Here is a 22592-nt window from a genome sequence, read left to right on the forward strand (position 1 = left end):
CTTGCTAAATTCTCTACTTCAATCTGCACCTCATTTTAAATTGCTTTGTTTGTCTTCTTGATATCTAGTTTTTTAATTCTTTATATACTTTGGATATTAGCCCTCTATTAGATATGTAGTTGGTAAAAATCTTTTTCCATCTTGTAGGCTATTATTTTCTTCTAATCATCATGTCCTTTGTTATGCAAAAGCTTCCCTGTTTCAAAGTCCCATTTATTAATTGTTAATCTCAGTAACTGCTATCAGTGTCCTCTTCAGAAACCCCTTTTCTGTGCCATTGTGAATTCAAGGCTATTCCCCACTGTCTCTTCTATTAGGTCCAGTATATTTTGTTTTATGTTGAAATCTTTGACCCATTTGGAGCTGAATTTTGTGATAAGTATGGATCAATTTGGATTTTTCTATTTGCTGACATCCAGTTTAACCAGCACCATTTGTTGAAGATGCTGTTATTTTTTTCCAGTTTGTATTTCTGGCTTTTTTTTTTTTTAATAAAAAACAGGTGTCCATCGGTATGTGGACTTACGTCTGGGTCTTCAATTCAATTTCATTGATCAATATGTTTGTTTTCATGCCAGTACCACATGGTTTTTATTACTTTAGCCCTGTAGTACAACTTGAAATTGAGGAGAGTGATATTGTGATATCTCCCACAATTTTTTTTATTATTTAGTATTGTTTTATCTTTGTGTGTGTGTGTGTGTGTGTGTGTGTGTGTGTGAGTGTGTGTGTGTGTGTGTGTGTATGTGTGTGTGTTTCTCCATGAAACTGAAAATTGTGCTTTCAAGATCTATGAAGGATCTTCTTGGAATTTTGATGAAGAGTTGCATTGAATCTGTAGAATGCTTTTGGTAGGATAGCCACTTTTAATATGTTAATTCTACCAATCCTTGAGCATGAGAGATCTACCCATTTCTGATATCTTTTTCAGTCTCTTATCATACAAGTCTTCCACTTGCTTGGTTGGAGTTGCTCCAAGATATTCTATGTTATTTAAAGCAACTGTGAAAAGTGTTTTTTTTCCCCCTGATTTCTTTCTCAGTCTGCTATTTCTATACAGGAAGACTAGTGATTTTTGTGAGTTAACTTTAAAAGTGTTCAGTTGTAAGAGTTTACAAGTGAAAATTTTAGTACCACTATGTATACTCTCATTCATCTACAAATAAAGATACATTGATACCACCTCAACTTGTATCCTCTTGATCTCCTTCAGTTGTTTTATTGCTCTACCTAAGACTTCAAGCCCTATATTGAATAGGTATGAAAAGAGTGAACAACATTGTCTTATTCCTGGTTTTAGTGAAATTCCTTTGATTTTCTCCATTTAAGTTGATGTCCGCTATGGACTTGCTATAAACTGCCTTAATCAAAATTAGTTTTGTCTCTTGTATTGCTAATCTCTCTAGGACTTCTATCATGAAGCAGTGTTGTGTTTTGTCAAAAGCCTTTTCTACATCAAGTGAGATGATCATGTGATTTTTTTCTTTTAGATTGTATATACAGTGGAGTACATCTATTAATTATTGATTTTAGTATATTGAACCCCTCCTGAATCTGTGGAATGAAGCCTACTTCATCCTGGTTGGTGGTCTTCTCGATGCATCCTCAGATTCAGTTTGCAAGTATTTTATTTCGTATTTTTGTATCTATGTCCACTAGGAAATTGGTCTATAATACTTTTTTTGTTGGGACTATCTATGGTTTGGGTATCAGGGTATCTGTAGCCATATAAAATGAATTAGCCATGTTCCTTCTTTTTTTGTGTTGTTGAATAATTTGAAGAGTATTGGTGTCAACTCTTCTTTAAAAGTCTGGTAAAGTACTGTGCTAAAACAATCTGGCCCTGTTTTTTTTCATTGTTTGTTTGTTTGTTTCCTTGTTTTGTTTGTTGTTGGTGGTGGTGGTTGGAATATTTTAATGACTCCTACTTCACTATAAGTTATAGGTCACTTTAAATTGCTAATCTGATCTTGGTTTAATTTGGTAAGTGGTATCTATAAAGAAAATTATCTGTTTAGTTTAGAATTTCAAATTTGGTGGGGTATTTTTTTAAGTATGTCTTTTGATTCTCTAAATTTCCTGTTTGCCTCTTGTTATGCCCCACTTTTCTTCTTTCATTTTGTTAATTAGGATATTCTCTCTTTACTTTTTGGTGAATTTGGCTAGTGGTTTGCAAATCTTGATTCTCACATAGAACCAACTTTTTGATTCATTGAATGTTTGTTTGCTTGCTTGCTTCTATTTTATTGATTTTAGCACTGAGTTGAATTACTTCTTGCTGTCTACCTATTTTGTATATGAATTCATCTTTTTGTTCTAGAGCTTTTGGATGTGCTGTTAAGTTACTAGCATGAGTACCCCCTCCCCTGCTTCTAAATATTTGCACTCTTTGCTATGAGTTTGCTTCTGAGAATTGCATTCATTGTGTCCCATAATGATTGGGTATGTTATGTATTCATTTTTCTTTAATTCTATAAACTCTGTAGTTCCTATCTTAATTCCCATCTTGAACCATTCTATTCATTTTCCATGAGTATGTAAAATTTTCGTTGTTTCAGTTGTTTATATTCAGCTTAAATCAGAAGTGTTCAGATAGGATGGTGTTATTTCAACTTTCTTGTATCTGATAAGTCTTACTTTGTGTCTGAATATGTGTTCAGTTTGGGGGACAGTTCCATGAGGTACTGAGAAGAAATATGTATACTTTTGTATTTTGGTGAAATGTTCTGTAAATATCTGTTGGGTCCATTTGGTTTATAATATCAGTTAGCTCTGTTTAGTTTTTCCTGACATGATTTGTCTATTGGCAAAAAACTATAGTATTGAAGCTTCTCAATATCATTATGAGAGGTTTAATATGTGATTTAAGCTGTAGTAGTATTTCTTTTATGAACTTAGGTGTTAAAAGTTGCAATATCCCCTTTGTGTGTTTTTCCTTTGATGAGTTTGTAGTGCCCTTCTTTATCACTTCTGATTAGCTTCAGTTTGAAGTCTACTTTGTCAGATATGAAAATGGCTACACCCACTTGCTTTTTAGATCCATTTGCTAAGAATACTCTTTCCATCCTTTTATTCTGAGGTGATATGTATCCTTGATGTTAAGATATGTTTTTTAGATCTTTTTTTTACATGTATTCTTTTAGTCTGTGCCTTTGTTCGAAGACTAAGAGCATTGATGTTGAAAAGTATCAATGGCCAATGATTATTGATTTCTATTATTTTGTGGTTGTGTATGTTTTCCTTCTTTTGATTTGTTGATTTGGGATTATTTGTTTTTTGTGCTTTCTTGAATAAAGTGACTTTCTTAAGCTTAGAGTTTTCCTTCTAGCACCTTCTGTATGGCTAGATTTGTAGCTAGATATTGCTTAACTTTGTTTTTATTGTGGAGTATCTTATTTTCTCCACATTTGGTGCTTGAAAGTTTTGCTGGGTACAGTAGTGTAGGCTGGCATCTGTGGTCTCCTAGAGTCTACAGAACAACTGTCCAGACCCTTCTGACTTTTAGAATCTTCATTGAGAAGTCAGGGATTATTCTATATGATCTAAATTTATTTGATACTTGGTCTTTCTCCCTTGTATCTTTTAATAATTTTCTTTGTTCAAAGTATGCTTCGATTATTTTGTACTAAGGAGAATTTCTTTTCTAGTCCAGTTTAGTTGTTCTTTTTGATGCTTCTTTTATCTTGATCTGTACCCCCATTTTTAGGGTATGAAAATATTCTATGATATTTTTGAAGATATTTTCTACTCCTTTGACCTTGATATCTTCTCTTTCCTCTATTCCTACTATTCTTAGATTTAGTCTTTCTATGGTGTCCAGATCTCCTGAGTGTTTTGGGTCAGGAATTTATTTGTATTTATCATTTCTTCACCAAGGTATTCATTTCTACTACTGTGTCTTCAGTACCTAAGATTCTCTCTTCCATCTTTGTATTCTGTTGGTGAGACTTGTCTTTGAAGCTTCTGCTAGAGTTCTTATTTATTATTTCCAGAATTCCTTCGATTTGGGTGTTTTTTTATTGATTCTACTTCTACTTTCATGTCTTGAACTGTTTTATTCACTTCATTCCACTTCTTGTTTGTTTTGCATAGATTTATTCAAGGGGTTTTCCTTAAATATACATTTCCTCTCTAGAGAACTTTATAATATTCATAAAAGCCCTTTTAACATCTTTATCTTCTGTGCTATGTTGCTATTCTCAAAGCTTACTATAGGTAGGTGGACTTGCTGAGTTCTCCTGAAGACATAGTGTCCTGGTTGTTAGTGATTGTGTTTTTATACTGTTTTTTAGGGATCTGATTTTTGAGGAGATTGTAATAGGAAGCTAATATCTGGTCTTTGTTGGATGGGTATTTTGTTCCTTGATTTCTGTTTTCTTCTCTGGTTCTTAGGAGGCTGTGGTAGCATTATGTTGGCTGGCATAGAATTCTGAGATGCTAATATGTGTTGCTACTTGGGGTACTGGGCAAAATGTGTTTCTAGGTGTTGGGAGCTGAAACTTAAGAATGAGCATTGGTTGAAGAAGGGATTAGGGGGTTCACAGGTAAGAGGAAAGCCAGGTATTTCAACAGAATCTATTTAGTTCTCTAGGACTGAAGGCAGAGAATGAGGAGATGTCACAACAGGTAGCTGATTCAGAGCTAGGGATGAGACTGATAGGTTAGATTTGGAATGGAAAAGTAAGAAGTGAAGATCTGCAGTTATCCTGCCTGCTTTTATGGCTGAAGTAGGTTGTGGATTCCCAGACAATGCCTTTTGGAGTTCGGGGCTGGGATAACATGATGAGTAGGAGGAAGAGAGTTAGAAGGGGAAGACCCATGTGACCTAGTAGAAATGGACCCGGAGGAAGTGAAGGCTGCATCAAGTGATCTGTTATGGAGCTAGAGGGAAGACTGGGGAAATGGATTTTGAGGACAGGAGAGAGAGGTAAAGACCTACAGTTAGCCTACCTGCTTCCCTGGCTAGACTCAAGATTTTATTCTTGCTGTCTGTATGTGTTCCTTTCCTCTAAATTTCTCAGTCTGTCACTTTTTTTCCAGTCTACAGTATTAATGACTACTATGTAGGTAAATATAAGTTCTTTCATGAAAATCAAAAGGGGATAAACTTAATGGAAATGCATGGAAGTTCATATCCATTTGGATATTTTGCTTCCTGTTGAATTTCAGGTGTGCATCTCATTATTTGTTGATTAATTGATTATTATTATATATATATATATATATATATATATATATATATGTGGAGAGAGAAGGGAGAAGGAGAGAGAGAGGGAGAGAGAGAGAGAAGAGAGAGAGAGAGAGAGAAATTCACAGGGAATGTACTCCAGCTCCTCTTGTTATTTCTCACAAATTATGTTTCTCTGGTAGGGGCAGGCTGGCACTTTAGTTGAACCCAACTAAAAGTCTTCTTGGCTTCATTTTTCTTTTCTTTTCCTGTTAATTTTTCTTCCCCTTTAGGAAGCCATCTCCACCCTTAGAGTTCTCAGTATGACCAATCTGCACATTCATTCTCCTGGCAAGAATCTTGCCCTCACTTGCCTGTTTATGAAGATGTTCACAACATGCTGAGTAATGTTGTAGACCCTTCCAATTATGCCTTGATAATACTTGAGGGGTGCCTCTTTTAAACAAGGGCATTTCTTTTATAGCTTCAATATCATCCTTTTCGTAAACTCACACATATGTGGTTAGTGGAATAACTGTTTCTGAAAAGGCCTGGGGAACATAAAGAAAGTGCCTCTTAATCATTTTGGCAGATTACTGGAAGATTGTTGCCACAGCTGGTGGTGTGCATCTTTTAGTAAAAGAATATATAATATTTATTTACTGGTTCTATAATCCTTGATAATCTTGTGACTTATGCTCAGGGACACATTGTTTTGTAGTCTTGGGTTAAATTTTAGGCTTAGTCTCTAGGGTAATTTAACTGCAGGAAGCATCACCACATAATCATCTGTGGTTTTGGGGTCAGACTAACCCTGGTAGGATCAAAAACACCCCTGCCCTTGCCACCACAGAGATAGAGGCATTTATTAAAGTCCCTTTCCAGCATCAATCTTTATTTTCCCCTCATTCATAAGATAGGCAGACCATCTAGAACATTTGCATGCATGCTTCACTAAGTCCCAAACACTATGCTAAGTTCTGGTGACAAGAAGATTAATAGGGTGTAGCTTGTTCCCTAAATAGGCTTATTATCTGGGGATAAATGTGGCATCCCAAACACATAATTCAATGCTGTTGAATCATATAATTCTGTGAGATTCTGAATGTACCATCCTTCGGTCTTTATCAGTCTCAGCTCTTGTTCTTGTCATAGCAAGGCAAAGAGTTCTGGAAGAGTACACTGATGACTCCATACATATATAGAATATTATGTCTTAAGTTAGTATGTACCATAGTGCACATAGACCCACTATATAATTAGGCAGATAGGGAAGTCTATTTTCTATGGTCATCACATATAATATCATCTCAAGTAAGAGACCTATTTTAGTTCAAAGATGGTGGGATATAACACATGATCACAGGACATATTTGTCCTTCAATATACTATGTCACTCAAAAGAGAAAATCCATAATGAAGCAATGGCTGAGGTACAGATTAAGTAGAACAGTGTGTGCTGCTGGCTGTGTCTTCTAAATATCCAATATTTGCTGTCCAAAGACATGCGTTTGAATCGAGTAGTGAAGGTCCAAATGTTGCCAGACTTTGAGGACCTTTCTGAATTATTATATTTTCCAGGGACAGAATGCTTCCATAAGAAGACACAATAAAAATCCCACTGGATTTGAAATTGCAAATCTACCCAGTCATTTCAGGCAACTCATAGTAGTAGAATAACTAAGAACAAATTCAACAAATATCAAAACGGATACAGAGCATTGTAAGAAAATTGTTTGCTGCTACAGCATGTGGCTGAAAGAAATGTCAAATAATTTTCTGGATATTTTTTTTCCTTAATGCCAATGAGAGCAGTGGGCAAATGAAAGTAGCAAATAGAACCTAGAGAAGTACAAACCCTTCAGGGATGAAGGTCTGGGCTACCACCACCCATTCGAGGTAGAATAAAGATAGCTTAAATAGATAATTAAGGAAGAAGACAATGGATGCTTTGACAGTTTGTTAACGTTGAAAACATTTGACATGTGCCATTAAAGCTTCCATGTTAAACACTTGTGGAGATTGGAGCAAAGCACCACCTTTATAGCTCATAGACTTGGTGTGATGTTAGTGTGAATAAACTTGAGGGGTGGAAAGAGAGGACACCTTCATCTAACTCCTTTGCTCTGACCTTATCTTGAACTTAGCTTAGAGACGGCTCCTTCAAAGTGTTGGACTTCAGAGTGCAATGGCTGTATCCTGTCCTTGTGTGTTAAGTAGAACTCTGTAAACTGGAACACGAGCTGACCAAGAGGTATATCTTAAATAATACTTGGGGATAGAGCAGGGCATATATCAAGTTACAGTTGCTTTTGTCTGTCTACTCTTAAGTGGAAAATCTGAGAATCATTCTACAGTCTTTTCAAAGATACAGGCAATCTTGAATCCCAGAGGGTGGGGCAGGGATAATGAACTTATTTACAGGTACTTTCTCATCCTTTTGTGAGCTACTTCCCCATCATGTTCACTCATTCCAGAACCCAAGAGCATCTTCAGAGTTCTTGAACAAGCTCTGTTTCTTCTTCAAAACTAAACCATGCTGTTGTAAGTAGGGACAGGACCCAACAGGCCTCCTTACTGTCTCAGTGACTCTTAACTGTAAACCCTTAATTAACTATAAACATTTAATACAGTTTATAGTTCACAATTTCTGTGAACATGTTTAACAGCTGCTTTCTCATTATGTGGAATATTGCCCACGCATATAGGCAACTATAAAGTTTTTACTGAGGAAATGAAAACATTGTCGGTTTGGAGACAACAACCGAGAGAAGAAAGACTTTCATCACTTACTGACCAGAAGCTTTAGTGTTGACAACACAAAAGATGTCATTGAAAGAGTCATTATCTTATCACATGTGACTGAGGATGTAGCCAGAACCAGAGCATAGGGGCATGAAGGAGCTAGATGAATAAGCAAAGAGGGCTCCAACACAAATTGTGCTCAAATATTATTTCAGATTGCAAGGGAAATTTACAACCCAGAGAACATCCAATGTACTAGGCCATGGTCTCCTCTGGTAGAAACAAGGTACAGTACCTGCCCTGTACTGTACCTGCCCTCATACATACTACTTTCTGCAGTTTTGCTTTCGGTAATATTCTACCATTAGCTACTGTTCTAAAATACTAAGGAGAAAGTTCTCTAAATAAACAATTCAAAAGTTCTAGGCTGTGTGATATTTTAAATAGGGTGAAAAAAATCTCCTATGATCATTTTCATTCTACATGGAGGCAAATCAGTCCTTTGGCCCAGCATAGCCATATTGCATATATTCATTCATAGGTTAGAACAAAGTCCTTCATAATGGACAGAGACCTCACATGGGTTTCTATAAGGAATATGGGGCTAAGAAAAAGTAGCTAGGCTACAAACAATTAATTTTAAATAAAATGTGTAATGGGTGAAAAAAATTCTGGCAATGTTTTCCTGTGTTTTGTCATGTTATTTTGCTGCAGCCTGAGTTTGGAACATGTTCATGTACACTTTGTCCATTCATACAGGCATGTTGGGAGCATGTTTGAGACTATATTCACATTATGAATTGAAGTATTTCCACAAAGGTTTTATACAGTCCTTCCTCTTACAGTAACACTGATTTCATCATTCAGATCAAAGACTTTCAGTGTTTTCCTACCATCATCTCTCTGTAAGTACCAAATTAGTATGTCTTTGGGTTATGTTGGGTCTATTTGACTTTTAAAGTTGTTACGCTGGTCATTCATTTGAGTTTAATTGTTAAATTGAATTTTACTTTGAATTCAGATATGATTTCTAACAGTTCCTGAAATAATTATTGTCATACTTCTGCTATTTTGCACATTCCATGTATACAAAGCAGTGTTCCTAGCATCAGGGATTATAAAATCCAAGTATTAAAAACGTCTTGATTATTCTCTGTGCCCTACAGTATCAAATAGCAAATGTGCAGCCAGGATAAACGAGTTCTGTTTTTTGTTTGTTTGTTTGTTTGTTTGTTTTGTTTTTTGTTTTTTGATTTTTGATTTTTGTTTGTTTGTTGAGGCATCAAGTATCCCAGGTTGGACTTGAGCTTACTATGTTACTAAGGATAACCTGGGACTCCTGATCCCACTTCTTCCACACTCTAAGTGCTGGAATTATTGGTGCAGACCATCACACCCTTTTTTTAGTGCAGTGCTGGGGATGAGACCCAGAGCTTTATGTAAGATGGCACTTCCATATGGCACTCTACCAACTGAGCTCCAGCTCCAGCTCTGTCATTTCTTCACATAGGAAATCGCAAGCACATCTATCTTATAAGTGTATAAACTTGTATCATCTTTGACAAATGACAAAATCATATATATACCAAAGAATTGCTTTAAAATAAACTTCTTCGTGGTGCACTTTTACTAAATATTTGAAATGTATGCCTATTTTGTATACCTGTATATTAAGGGTCTGTAAGATTTTCCCAGGCATAAAGGGATCTATCTTCATCAGGGTTTCCATTGCTCTGAAGGAACACCATGACTAACTCATATAAACAATAACATTTAATTGGAGCTACAGGTTCTGAAGCTTACAGGTTCAGAAGTTTTGTCCATCATCACCAAGGTAGGAAGCATAGAGGCATCTAGGTAGTCATGGCATTGGAGGAGATGAGAGTTTTACATCTTGTTCTGAAGTCAAACAGGAGAAGATTGTCTCCCATGTGGCTAGGAGGAAGGAGTCAAAGCTCACCCACACAGTGACACATTTCTTCCAAGAACAAGGCCACGCCTCCTAATAGTGCCACTCCCTGGGCCAAGCTTTTTCAAACAACCACAGGACCATAAGTGAAAGTTTAAGAAGCCCTTCACAGACACCTCAGTCACCAGGTGTACTGTCATGCTGTGTGGGGCTTGTGTTCAGTCCCCCCCTTATTTTCCACAGCAAACCCTGCAAAGTGTAAGGATGGTGAGACTGAAGATTTGCAAGTGCCAAAGGGAAGTTGAAATGCATTTCCTTTAAGTGAAAACATGGAAGCCCTTGACTTAATAAGGAAAAGAAAACTTTTGTATGCTGAAGTTGCCAAAACTTCTATAATATTATTACTGATTTTTAGACTCTTCCTTATGCAGTCAACTATGCCATCGCTACGCCAGAATAGGCAAATCACAGTGATTATATTGCTAGATATAGTCGATGGTTTCAGGTACGCATGGGGTATCCTGGAATACATTCCCCACAGGTGAACGTCAATCACCATACTCAGAACTTAGACTCAGCTCTTCCAAAAATGGTTGATTTTCTTTGGGAAAAGCCTGTTCCTTCTGAAGACTCAACTTTCATGTACTAAATTGTGTAGTAAGGAAGAATGGGACCAAGTTGATTCATAAAGGTGTCTGGAACCATGACACCTAAAGGTTTGTCATACACCTGATCTGCAGACCGATATTTGACTCATTCTATAAAAATGGGCTTGTTTTTGGTTTGGTTTTGTTTCCTATTTCAAAGGGAAATTTAAATTAAAGTACGTGCTGCAAATAAAAGACCACACTAAAAACTCTTCCTGTCCTACTTAACCAATAAAAATGATTATTGCAATTAGAAAATTTAGTGTTAGGGCAGAAGCTGCAGTTATGGGAGTCCTAGCAGAGTCAGCTCAGCTGCCAGCCCCCAATATGCCAATTAAACAGAAGAGTGATTGTGGAAAGCCAAGAAAGAAAAGTTAATTAATGTGCCACATTAGGAGAACAGGCAAAGGACTGTAGTGACTCTAAGTCTGTAAGAATTGTCATGAATTTAACTAGAGGAAAAATTAGGGCAGAGGGGAAGAGGTATGCATAATTAAGCAGTGTTGGTCAAAATATGATGGATTGATTATGATTCCAATTCTGGTTCTTCCAAAAGCTTCCTCTTGGCTCAATGGGGCCAATCTCGGTCCTGTAAGAAGATTGCTCCTGTTCAACATTGTCATAGGTAAGTACCTTAACTTGGGGGTGATGTGTATCGCCAGGCTTGGCTGGTTTTGGAATCTCAGGTGACTGCAGTTTTATAACAGTGATTAAAGACTTTTTGACATGTTTTGCAGTTTTGGGACAAGACATTGAAAACCAAGGGTGAGATACTGCCACTAGTCTCATCTTTGTGCCTGCAGCCTGAAGGGGATGTGGTAGGTTTTTCCACAGACACCCTTAGAGACCTGACATACCTGTGAGGAAAGGTAATCCTGGGGCTGACCTACAATTCAGGAGAAATATACAAAATAAGAGTCTTATTCTGCATTAAGGACCAAGTAAGGAGTCAATGAGCTTCAGAAAAGTCATTTCTAAATGAGTTTCAAATGAACAAAGTTGAAAGTGAGAGGTTACTCTAATTGCCTGACTGTTTAAAAGAGCATTTCAAGCTTTCTAGCATTTAGAGAAGAAAACTGCTGGGATTCAGTTGGTTTGCCTGGGCAGCTAACCAGTTCCTGGTTTCCCTTCCCAGGGTCTCCTTCTTCTATGACTCAACTTCAAGTTGTTTTTAGACGCTTTAATGCTGGGAAGTAGACTGAAGAGGGTAAATTTCCAGATTATCTGTTCATGAGGGAGGCCTCTGCCTTGTACACATGGAGTGCACAGGATGTAGTTGTGAGTGGGTCCTGGTCAGTGGCTGGTGGCTTCTACCTGAGCCTTGGTAGAACAAGACCACACTGAAAGGCAATGTTATGTCAGTAGTGGACTGAGCTAACATAGAGACCATAACACAGATCTTTTTAGGTCTGTGTTATTGTCTACAACATTTTGCCCCCATGCATAAAGACACTTTAACACATAAATATACATACTCATACACACACACACACACACACACACACACACACACAATAGGTTTGACTATCACAAAGCTTAACTTTAGTAGTTCCCCAAGCAGTTCTGGGTCTATAAAAACTTTATATCAAAAGCTTCCTGCAATGAGCTGTAAATATCTGATTTTACAAATGAAAGGAGGCACTTGGAACCCTCCCCACTGACAAGGCTCCTCTATGATAATTGAGTCAGGGCCAACTGTGAGCTGATATTATCATATGATATTATCATATGATTAATGTATTAAAATAAATGTCTTGCTTATGGCTGTAAATCCTTTGTCATTATTGGCCAGGAATAAGAGAATATTCTATCTTCTTGATAACTTTCTTCTTATCACCTTTTAAACCTCCCCTCTTCTGTTTGTTCTGCAGCAGTGTGTCCTTCCACCTCTTACCATTCTAATCTATCTGAGGCTAGCCCTAACTTCACATGGCAAACTTCTTCTCACTCTGAGCCTCTTTGAGTACTGCTTGTTCTCTCTTCCTGGAATATACTTTAAGAAATGATCCTTGAGACCCACCTGAGCTCTAAGAAGCTAGTTCTATGTGTTCAGATCTCTCATTTTTGGATGAGCCATCTCTCGACAAGGTCAATTTTGCCTCCATCAAAACATGCCTTTCTCATAATCTAATGACAGATACAATTGAACAAGGCAAACATTAGCCATAAACAAGTTCTGAGACATTCTAGGTGCTGAAACAGTGATTTTGTTTTATTCTGGTTCCAGAGGAAGATGTTAGCAAGCTCGGCTTTCATCAAGTTCATATCAATTGGCAAATGTCTGCTGTGCTACCCCAAGGCTCTCCTCTAACAGTTGCCTTCAAGAACTCCTGGTGAAACCCTGGTGTACTGCCTGGTGAAAGCTAGCCTGGCAGTGAATTTTAGAACCCATCCCTAGAGGTCCTGCACAAACCCATTCTAACTTTCTGGCATATCTAGTGGCTAAAATAGTTTTGAGATTTTTTTCAGGCAGGCAAGCTAAGAGTTAAGTTAGTACCTTAAGACCCAATTTGCTTTGGGGTTATGCATTTTCTCTCTCTTACAATAATACACTTAGCAGTTTTCTTTCTTTTCACATGCTATATTTCTTTAAAACAATGCATCTTGAATCTTTCTAAAGCCCTTGTTCTTCCAGCTGGCTACATTGATTTCCATCTCCAAACAATAAAATTTCCCTCCCCTAGTAACAGTCAAATTTAGACAAATTCTCTCCAAATATATCTCCAATGTATCCAAGTTTGAAGAATAGAATAGCAATCTGGCCTGAAGTGGGTATTGGTGCATACGTAGTAAGGCAAATTTGTATCCTTCAGCAAACTTTTAGGGAGAATCCCCTATTTATCATCTTCTGTCCATGCATAATTGAATGTGCATGTACTTAGAATTTGAAGCATCATGGCAAGGAAAATGTGCATTAGAGATAAAGAATATATGACCTAATTCATCAATCAAAATAGAGAACAATCCTCACTACACCTTTTAGTTTCTCTTTCTCTTGATACTCATAAAAGGAAGCATTGAACAATATAGCCAGTAATCTCATTGCTGTGGCCAACTGTTAATCTTGACATTGAATCACTCTTTAATCTGTATTATTGCTTTGCTCCAAATAAAGTTATTTTTCTTCTTTGTGTGAGCCCTTGCTGAATGAGTGTTACTAACTTGAAAACATTTGGCCCAGACCCTGAACACCACTAACATTTCTGCAAGTACTAAACTTACCTAGGTTCTGAAAGAGCAATGGAAATGATTCTGTGTCAATAATATAGTAATAACTGACAATGAGACAAATCTAAGTGTGACTGAAAATCAAATCTGCACTTAGGAAAAAGATCAATAGAGCACTCTGCCCTGAACCAAAAGGATCCAAGAGTCATGTTAAAACTGTCAAGGAAAGACAACTAAGATTAGGAAAATTAATGCTTTAAATGCACCACATAAAATGGTTTAATTGGAATCATCAAACAGGATAAATGCCTTTCATTATAAACCTCTTATTTACTGCAACCATTCACATGTGTAGGTGTTAAAACACATTTCAGTTTAGTATTTAATAACTTGTCAAATGCATATTGAGCTTTTGGATGCATCTAGCATATGCAAGAGAAAATAATTATAGAGAATTTACAATGGGGGCAGTCTCATGGTGGGATTTATTGGCATAATTAAAGCTAGTGATGAAAGATGAATGGAGGCAAGAGGAGAGACAAACAGACTATGAAGAAGATGCTGAGACATACAATAATGCCTCCAACTGTGGGAGATGGTTACTAGATAATATCATTTTTATTATTGTGTAACTTGTGAGATGCAAAAATAAATATGTAACAAACAGAAGAAATTTTTAAAAATTCAACCATAGCAAATACACAGAAAATTGAATCTGTAAATGAATGTGAATCTCAGTTCCATATTTGTTTAAATGGCATCAATGTTGGCAGTGGTAGGAAGGCAAGCAGGGTAGGGAATGAAATGAGAGCATACTTAGATCCTTAAGAAAAAGTGAGTGATCTGTAAAGGATTGTGACATACAACTCTCAGTCTCATGAGAGTTGCTGGGATCCTGCTATGTGGGACATTCTATTTAGCAGTAAGGTCTACGAAGACTATCATAGCCCATTAAGACCCATGATCAGGAGAGTGGAAGGAGAGCCACAGTTCAACAAATCATTATGATTCATTGCAATCAGCAGTGAGTGCTATGGAAACATAGAAATGTGTAGAGAAATTCTAACCCAGCAACATGGTTACTCTGGAAAGGGATCCCATCAAAGACTTTCTAGGTTTGTGTGATCTGGCTAGAATGATTTATCTTTAACCTCTCTGGATGTAATATAGGCATGCCCTTAGTATATACCTTTAATCCTAAACAATGAAGGTAAAGTTAATTCACAGAAGGAAGCAAACATGTTTGGTTTAAAAATGGGGCCTAATTGAGGGGTGAAGTGTTGAATCAAAGAAAGATTTAACAGAATGAGTCAGAGATAGGATATTTCCAGCTCTCAGGAGAACAGTCAAGAAAGAGAGGCTTTAAGAGATCAGCTGAAAGGGGGGGGGGGCTACCAGGACAAGTTATAGGTGAAGACAGAATGAGACAAGAATGAAATGGCTCCAGAAGATTATAACAGATTGGCAGAGTTAGTTTGAGGCCAAGCAGAGCAATTCAGCCAAAATCTGAGAGAAGCCAGTTTGAATCAGTCAGCTTGGAGAGGCATTTGGGTCAGGACAGCTGAAGTGAACCAGCCTGACAGAGTTCAGAAAGAACTAGGAAGGGTGAGATTATTCAGCAGTAAGCCTCTAAGATGACAATTGCATCATCTAAGGAAATAATTTTCTTTATAGAAACAGGTCAGCCAATTCTGATTAAGAAACACTAAATACAAGATATATTTTGAGAATAAGTAGAAACCAACAATGAAAGGCATTTTTAATCAGAGAAGATAATGTATGCTTTGGAGGTGTAAAATCACTTTCATGGAGTGATAGCTGCTGGGGAAGTCTAAAGAAACATCTGTGTTAGTGTTTCTGTCATAAGAAGCAAGTCAAGATAAAAGTATAGTCAAAGATCTCTAGAGGGAAAGAACCAATAAGGTGATTAAACAGGGGTGTTAAGCAAGAATATATTAAATAGGGGTGCATTAAGTGGTCCTATGCAATATGGCTTTTGTGGCCAGAAATGGCTGCCTTCAAACTATAGAAGCTTAGAACCTGGTGGGTGCTCACTCCACAAGGCTCTGTGTCTCTGCCATTTGGATCTGGACACTGAAGGTCTGGGGGATTGATTGCTAGAGATCCACTGATCTTCAGCACAAGATGAAAGTCAGTGAAGGATGGCGGCAGCAGCCATGCAGACAGACTGACACAGCAAAAGCTTTTCCCTCTGATTTATATGTGCCAGAAGGCACTGTGGCATTCAGAATGGATCTTCTCATTTCAATTAACATAATAAAGAAAGTGCCTCATAAGTATGCCCATAAACTAGTGTAATTTAGATAATCCTTCACAGAAATGCCCAGAAGTTGATTTAATCTAGGTTGTCACTTACAGAGATGCCTAGAAGCTGACCTAATCTGGATAATCTTTCACAGATGTGCCCATAGACTAACATAATCTAGATCTTCACTTATAGGTGTATCTAGAGGCTAACATAATCTAGATAATTCTCCACAGATGTACCCAGATGCTAAACTAGTCTAGATAATTCCCTACAGATGCACTCACAGCCTAGCCTAATCTAGGTAATTACTCACAGATGCTCCCAGAGTCTTATCTCACATGTGACTATAGACACTATGAAGTAAAAAAAAAAAAAAAAAAAAAAAAAAAAAAAAAACAAAAACAAAATTAAACATGCATTAAGTTCCAGAACATTTCTATAACATTTAAAAATGAAGTACAGATCACAGAAGCAGCTTTGTCTTTCAACACAGTCTTTATTCCAGTAGCATTGCATGGCAATGCTCTTTGTGTTCCCAGCCTCAAAGCCTCCAGATTGGCCTGCACATTCTGACAGGTCTAGTGGAGACTGATCTGAAGACACAGGGCTGGCTATAGAATGGGAAAAATTTTTCATCAACTCCACATTTGATAGTAAGCTAATATCCAAACTATATAAAGGACCCAAGAAACTAGATATCAAGAAAACAGATAATCCAATTAAAAAATAGGGTACAGACCCAAAAAATTCCTAGAAGACCAAACTCAGGTGGCTGAGAAACACTTTTAAAAATGTTCAACATCTCAGTAAGCATGGAAATGCAAATTAAAACTACTTTGAGATTCCATCTTATGCCTCTCAGAATAGCTAAGATCAATAACACAAGTGACAGCTCTTGCTGTCATGTGGAACAAAGATGTCAAGCAAGAGAAACACTCCTCCATTACTGGTGGGAGTACAAACTTGTACAACTACTACAGTAGTCAATATGGTGGTTCTTCAGAAAGTTGGCAATCAATCTATTTCAAGATTTAGCTATACCACTCTGGGACATTCAACTCTACTCTGGAATCTCCACTCCATTACAAAGATACTTGCTCAACTATGTTTATAGTGGCCTTATTCATAATAGCCAGAATCTGGAAACAACCAAGAGGTCCCTCAACTAAACAATGGGTAAAGAAAATATGGTACATTTACACAATGGAGTATTACTCAGCTGTTAAAAATGACATCATAAACTTTGTAGGTAAGTGGATAGAACTAGAAAAATCACCCTAACTGAATTAAACCACACCCAGAAAGACAAACATGGTATGTCCTCATTTGTAAGTTAATAATCACTGTAAGTAATTGATGATCATGCTACAATTCGCAAACCAGAGAGGCTAAGTAACAAGGAGGGCTCTAAGGATATTTATGAGAATGGGAACTGGTGTGTGAGTGGATGGGGGTAATGGAGAGAGTATGGGAAAAGATGGCTAGAATTAGGGAAGCATTTAGGCGAACAATGTAGAAACCTGGTGTAATGGAAACTCCCATTATTCTATGAGAGTGACCCTAGCAAAGACTTCTAGTAATGAAGGTTATAGAGCCTGAACAAGCCATCCTCTTTAACCAAGCAAGGTTTCCAATGGTGGGACTGGAACAACAACACTGCCACAAAACTGTCAACATACAAGCTATCAGTCTAGCAAGATGTGCTGGGGCAATGGAGGTACAGAACTTGTGCACCAACCAACAAATAGTCTAACTTGATGCCCATGTCATGAAAAGGAGTCCATGCTAGACACTGCCTGGATGACCAGGAACTAGAAGCTGGATAGAGATCAGAGATCTAGGATAGGAAAAAAAAACCCAATAAATTGATTCCTCATGATATTCTGCTACACTTATAGATTGGTGCCTAGCCTAATCATCATCAGAAAGGCTTCTGTTGGCAGCTGATGGGAGCAGATGCTGAGACCCACAGCCAAGTGTTAGGCAGAAGGAGACCTCAGACTGGAGATCTCCATTGGGTTCCTCCTCTTGGAGCTCACAGAAGTGGGGTAGGAAGAATTTTAGGAGCCAGAGGGATCAAGAACACAAGGAGAACAGAACCCCACAGATATCAACTAAGTAGTGATCATAGGAGTTCATAGAGCCAGAAGAAAAAAACATGGAGACAGCATGGGTCTGCTCTAGGTACTCTGCACATATATATGTGTGTGTGTACATATAATGATTACATAGCTTGGTGTTTTTGTGAGACTCCAAAAGTGGGAGTAGGGGATGTGTCTGACTATTTCATCTGCTCTTGGGACCCTTTCCCTCCAATTATAGGTTGCCTTTTTCAGCCTTGATATAAGGGTTTATGATTAGTCTCATTGTATCTTGTTATGCTATATTCAGTTGATATCACTAGGAAGCCTGCTCTTTTCTGAAGGGAAAGAGAAGAGGAATCAATCTGGAGGAGAGGGGAGGAATGGTGGGAGGCAGGAGTAGAGGAAGGAGAAACTAGGGCCAGGAGGTTATTGAAAACAAACAAACAAAAAGACACATGGCTGGGCAGAAAAGAATGGGACAATATAGAACTACAGTATCTTCCTAGGGGAGAAACCAGCATGGGAGAAGGAGATTGAGAAACATAGGCATTTTTTCACTCCACTGTATACTTCTGTAATGCCTCCCATTAAAATCTATTTAAATGGACTGTAATGAGAAGGTCAGCTTGTTGATATTGGAGAGATGGCTCAGTAGTTAAGAGTACTTGCTTTTATTGCATAAGACCCAGGTTTGATTTCCAGGACCCATGAAGTAGCTTTTAAACATTTTTAACTCCAGTTCCCAGCCTCTGCCACAGGCCAGCCAGTCTGGGCCTCCCTCAACCCGTGAGGAAACAGAGTCCTAGTCAGGTCGACAAGGCATAGGCAAAGAAATGATGGCAGAGAAAACATATGGAAGTGCAGGATCTGAATGTATTTCTCAAAAATGGCATCAGGCTTTTACAGTCATTACAAAAGAGAAATGAAAAATCTGACATCTTGGAAGTTGAGGTACATCTGAGGCCACCTGAAACACACTGGGTCTAAAGCAGCCACCTCTTCTAGATAGGTGCTGCACCCCCTGGGCCTGAGTGCTCTGGCCCTGGAGGGCGGGGGTGGGGGGGCTGCGGACTGCATGAGGCTTGAAGCTCGAATCTAAATGTATGAATCTGAATGTATAAGTAAGTCTGTGCACAAAGTGAAAACCAGGCTTATATAGTATACAGAAAACAGGGTAATGACAAAAGTCACGTAGGCAGGCCCATCAAGGTCAATAAGATCAGACAGCAAGACAGAAGTCACATAGGCAAATGATGGTCACCTCAATGTTGGTAAGATCAGGCATCCAGGTGTGAAGTGGAAGAGCAGTGGTGCCCTTCCCGCTGGGGCTATTTTGGCAGTCCCAAGCTAATTCTCTGGGTCTGTTGGAGGCAAGCACCAGGAAGTCCCAATCTAGCAACTCCAGAGAATGCTTTTAAGTGAGGAAAGTCCTTCTATTACTCTCTGGTATGTAAAGCAATTCTGTCTTCTGTGGGACTGCTCTGAGAATTCTATGTTTACAATAGCAATAGTGCCTGACCTCTGTTGCTAACTCTGAGGACACCCTGTCTGATAAGGCAGCTTCCTTGTGAGAAATTCCAAGCTAACAACAGCTTGGTAATAAATTAGGATATGTTGGAACACTGTGCTAGCCAGGGAACAATGTTTAACCTTAAGTTTCAGCTATTTACGAATCATTTCTTGGGGTACCTTTATGCCTGAATAAGAAGGCATGTTGACGATTGGAAAGACTAATCTGGAACACTTCTGAGTTAGGTGATGCCAACCACTGACTGAATACCTAGGAGGCACAAACTCCCTTTGAAGTCATAACACCTCTAGTCCATGATCAGGCTTTCAACCCTGATACTGCAGACTTTACTGGAGTAGATGAGTGGGCGTGGTGAGCATCTGTTATCTTTTTTTTTTTTTCTTTTTTAAAATTAGATATTTTCTTTATTTATATTTTAAATGTTCTCCCCTTTCCTGGTTTCCCCAGAGAAAAATCCCTATTCTCTCCCCCACTCCCCCTGTTCACCAACCCACCCTCTCTGGTTCCTGGCCCTGACATTCTGCTACATTGGGTCATAGAGTCATCACAGGTCCAAAAGCCTCTCCTCCCATTGATGACCGATTGGCCATCCTCTGCTACATATGCAGCTGGAGCCATGAGTCCCACTTTGTGTACTCTTTTGTTGATGGTCTAGTTCCTGGAAGCTCTGGGGGGTACTGGTTAGTTCATATTGTTATTCCTCCTATGGGGGTGCAAACCCCTTGAGCTCCTTGGGTCCTTTCTCTAGCTCCTTCATTGGGAACCCTGTGCTCAATCCAATGGATGGCTGTGAGCATCCACTTTGTGTTTGTCAGGCACTGGCAAATCCTCTCAGTAGACAGATATATCAGGCTCTTGACAGCAAGCACTTGGCATCCACAATCATGTCTGGGTTTGGTGATTGTTCATGGGATGGATCCTCAGGTGGGGCAGTCTCTGGATTGTCCTTCCTTCGGTCTTTGCTCCACACTTTGTCTTTGCAACTCCTTCCATGGGTATTTTGTTCCCCCTTCTAAGAAGGATTGAAGTATCCACACTTTGGTCTTCCTTCTTGAGTTTCATGTGGTTTGTGGATTGTATCTTGGGTATTGTGATCTTCTAGGTTAATACCCATTTATCAGTGAGTGTATACCTTGTGTGTTCTTTTGTGATTGGGTTACCTCACTCAGGATGATATCATCCAGATCCATCCATTTGCCAAAGAATTTCATAAATTCATTGTTTTTAATAGCTGAGTAGTACTCCATTGTGTAAATGATATGATAGTATACTTAGATGACCCCAAAAGTTCCACCAGAGAACTCCTAAACCTGATAATGTCAGCAAAGTGACTGGATATAAAATTAACTCAAACAAATCAGTGGCCTTCCTCTACACAAAGGATAAACAGGCTGAGAAAGAAATTAGGGAAGCAACACCCTTCACAATAGTCACAAATAATATAAAGTACCTTGGTGTGACTCTAACTAAACAAGTGAAAGATCTGTTATATTCTTCTGACCTCCACCTGCACTGAGCATGCACAGTGAGTATACATAGACATAGGTCTTGATAAAACACTCACAACATAAAATAAAAATAAATACATTGAGAGAAGAGAGATAGAGATAAATAGTGACAGAGAGAGAGAGAGAGAGAGAGAGAGAGAGAGAGAGAGAGAGAGAGAGAGAGAGTTAGCTTGTCATTCACACAGTCAGGTGGTCAACAGCTTTAGCCAGTGAGTAAATGTACTGAAAGGCAGAGACAAAGAACATTCCACTTTATCAGAAGTTCATTTTAACAGCATTGGCACAGAATTAGTAGTAAGAGGAAATGGACAGAAGTGAAAACTAGCTAGAAACCAGAAAGAACGGCAGCAGTTATAGAGTAGAGCCTTCCTGAGCTTATGAGACAAGCTGTGTTTGCTGAGAATGATAGAGCCAGCACAGTGAAGCTGTCCAGGCTCTTTGGAGCTCAGGAGACCATGAGTGGGTATTCCTGCCGTATCTTGGCTTTGCTTGGGTTTGATTAGATCTGTGCCTTTATTTTTACCTCTTGCAATAAAAAAAGCTCACATTTTTATTTATTTACTTTTTAATTTCATAGGAGCCTACAGTTAAAAGACTTTGAAATTTTAAACAGAAATTGAAATTTTAAATATTGGAATTTTTAAAAACCCGTGGGACTTTTAAACTTACACCATGTTTTGTAGTGTGATGGTGACATTAATGTCAGATCATGGGGATAAGAAACATTTGTGGATGAGTGTGTTAAGTTGACAAGAAGTTAATTATACTGGCTAGTTTTTGTCAACTTGACACAAATTTGATTCAGTTGTAAAAAGGAAATCACAGTTGAGGAACTGCTTCCATCAGATTGGCCTATGTGCATATATGTGGCATTCTCATGCCACACCTGGGTAAGTAGTCCTGGGTTTTATGAGAAAACAATCAGAGCAAGCCGGTATGTGGCATTCCATTGCTCCTCCATGGTCTCTGCTTCACTTCCTGTTTACAGATTCCTGCTTGAATTCCTGCCCTGACTTCACTCAGTGATACAGTTTGTCATGTAAATGTAAGCCAAATAAGTCCTTCCTTCTCCTAAACTGGTTTTGGTTGGTGTCCTAATAGGACAAAAATCAAGGGATTGTCTGTGCTTGATGGGATGCCCTTCATTCCAAATGGGATCTGGGGCACAGTGGAGCCAGTAAGGAGGTGAAGGGAAAAGGAAGATAAAGCCCCAGTCCAGGGAGCAAATATTCCAGACTGAAATGACCCTCCTTCCCCTTCCCCAGATTTCCATTATCTCCACCTCCCACTTTCCCACCCCAAAACTTACTCATCAATCCAAAGTCCTAATTAACATTGCCTTTTAAAGAATATTATCATAATGCCCAGAAACACATCATCTATCTGTCTTCTCTTTAAAGTCATTTACAATTTTAAGATTTCTTCTAGTTTCTGAATGTGTTAAGGTAGTAGACTAAACAGTAACATGAGTATAAACCTGAAAACATTTTTAAAGTAAAGATTTCAGGCATTTTCCTATTCATAAATGGCTCAAAGTCTATCTTTGAAATTTGCAATGTATTTG

This window comes from Mastomys coucha, unplaced genomic scaffold, assembly GCF_008632895.1.
Source record: "Mastomys coucha isolate ucsf_1 unplaced genomic scaffold, UCSF_Mcou_1 pScaffold21, whole genome shotgun sequence".
In the NCBI taxonomy this organism is placed as follows: Eukaryota; Metazoa; Chordata; class Mammalia; order Rodentia; family Muridae; genus Mastomys; species Mastomys coucha.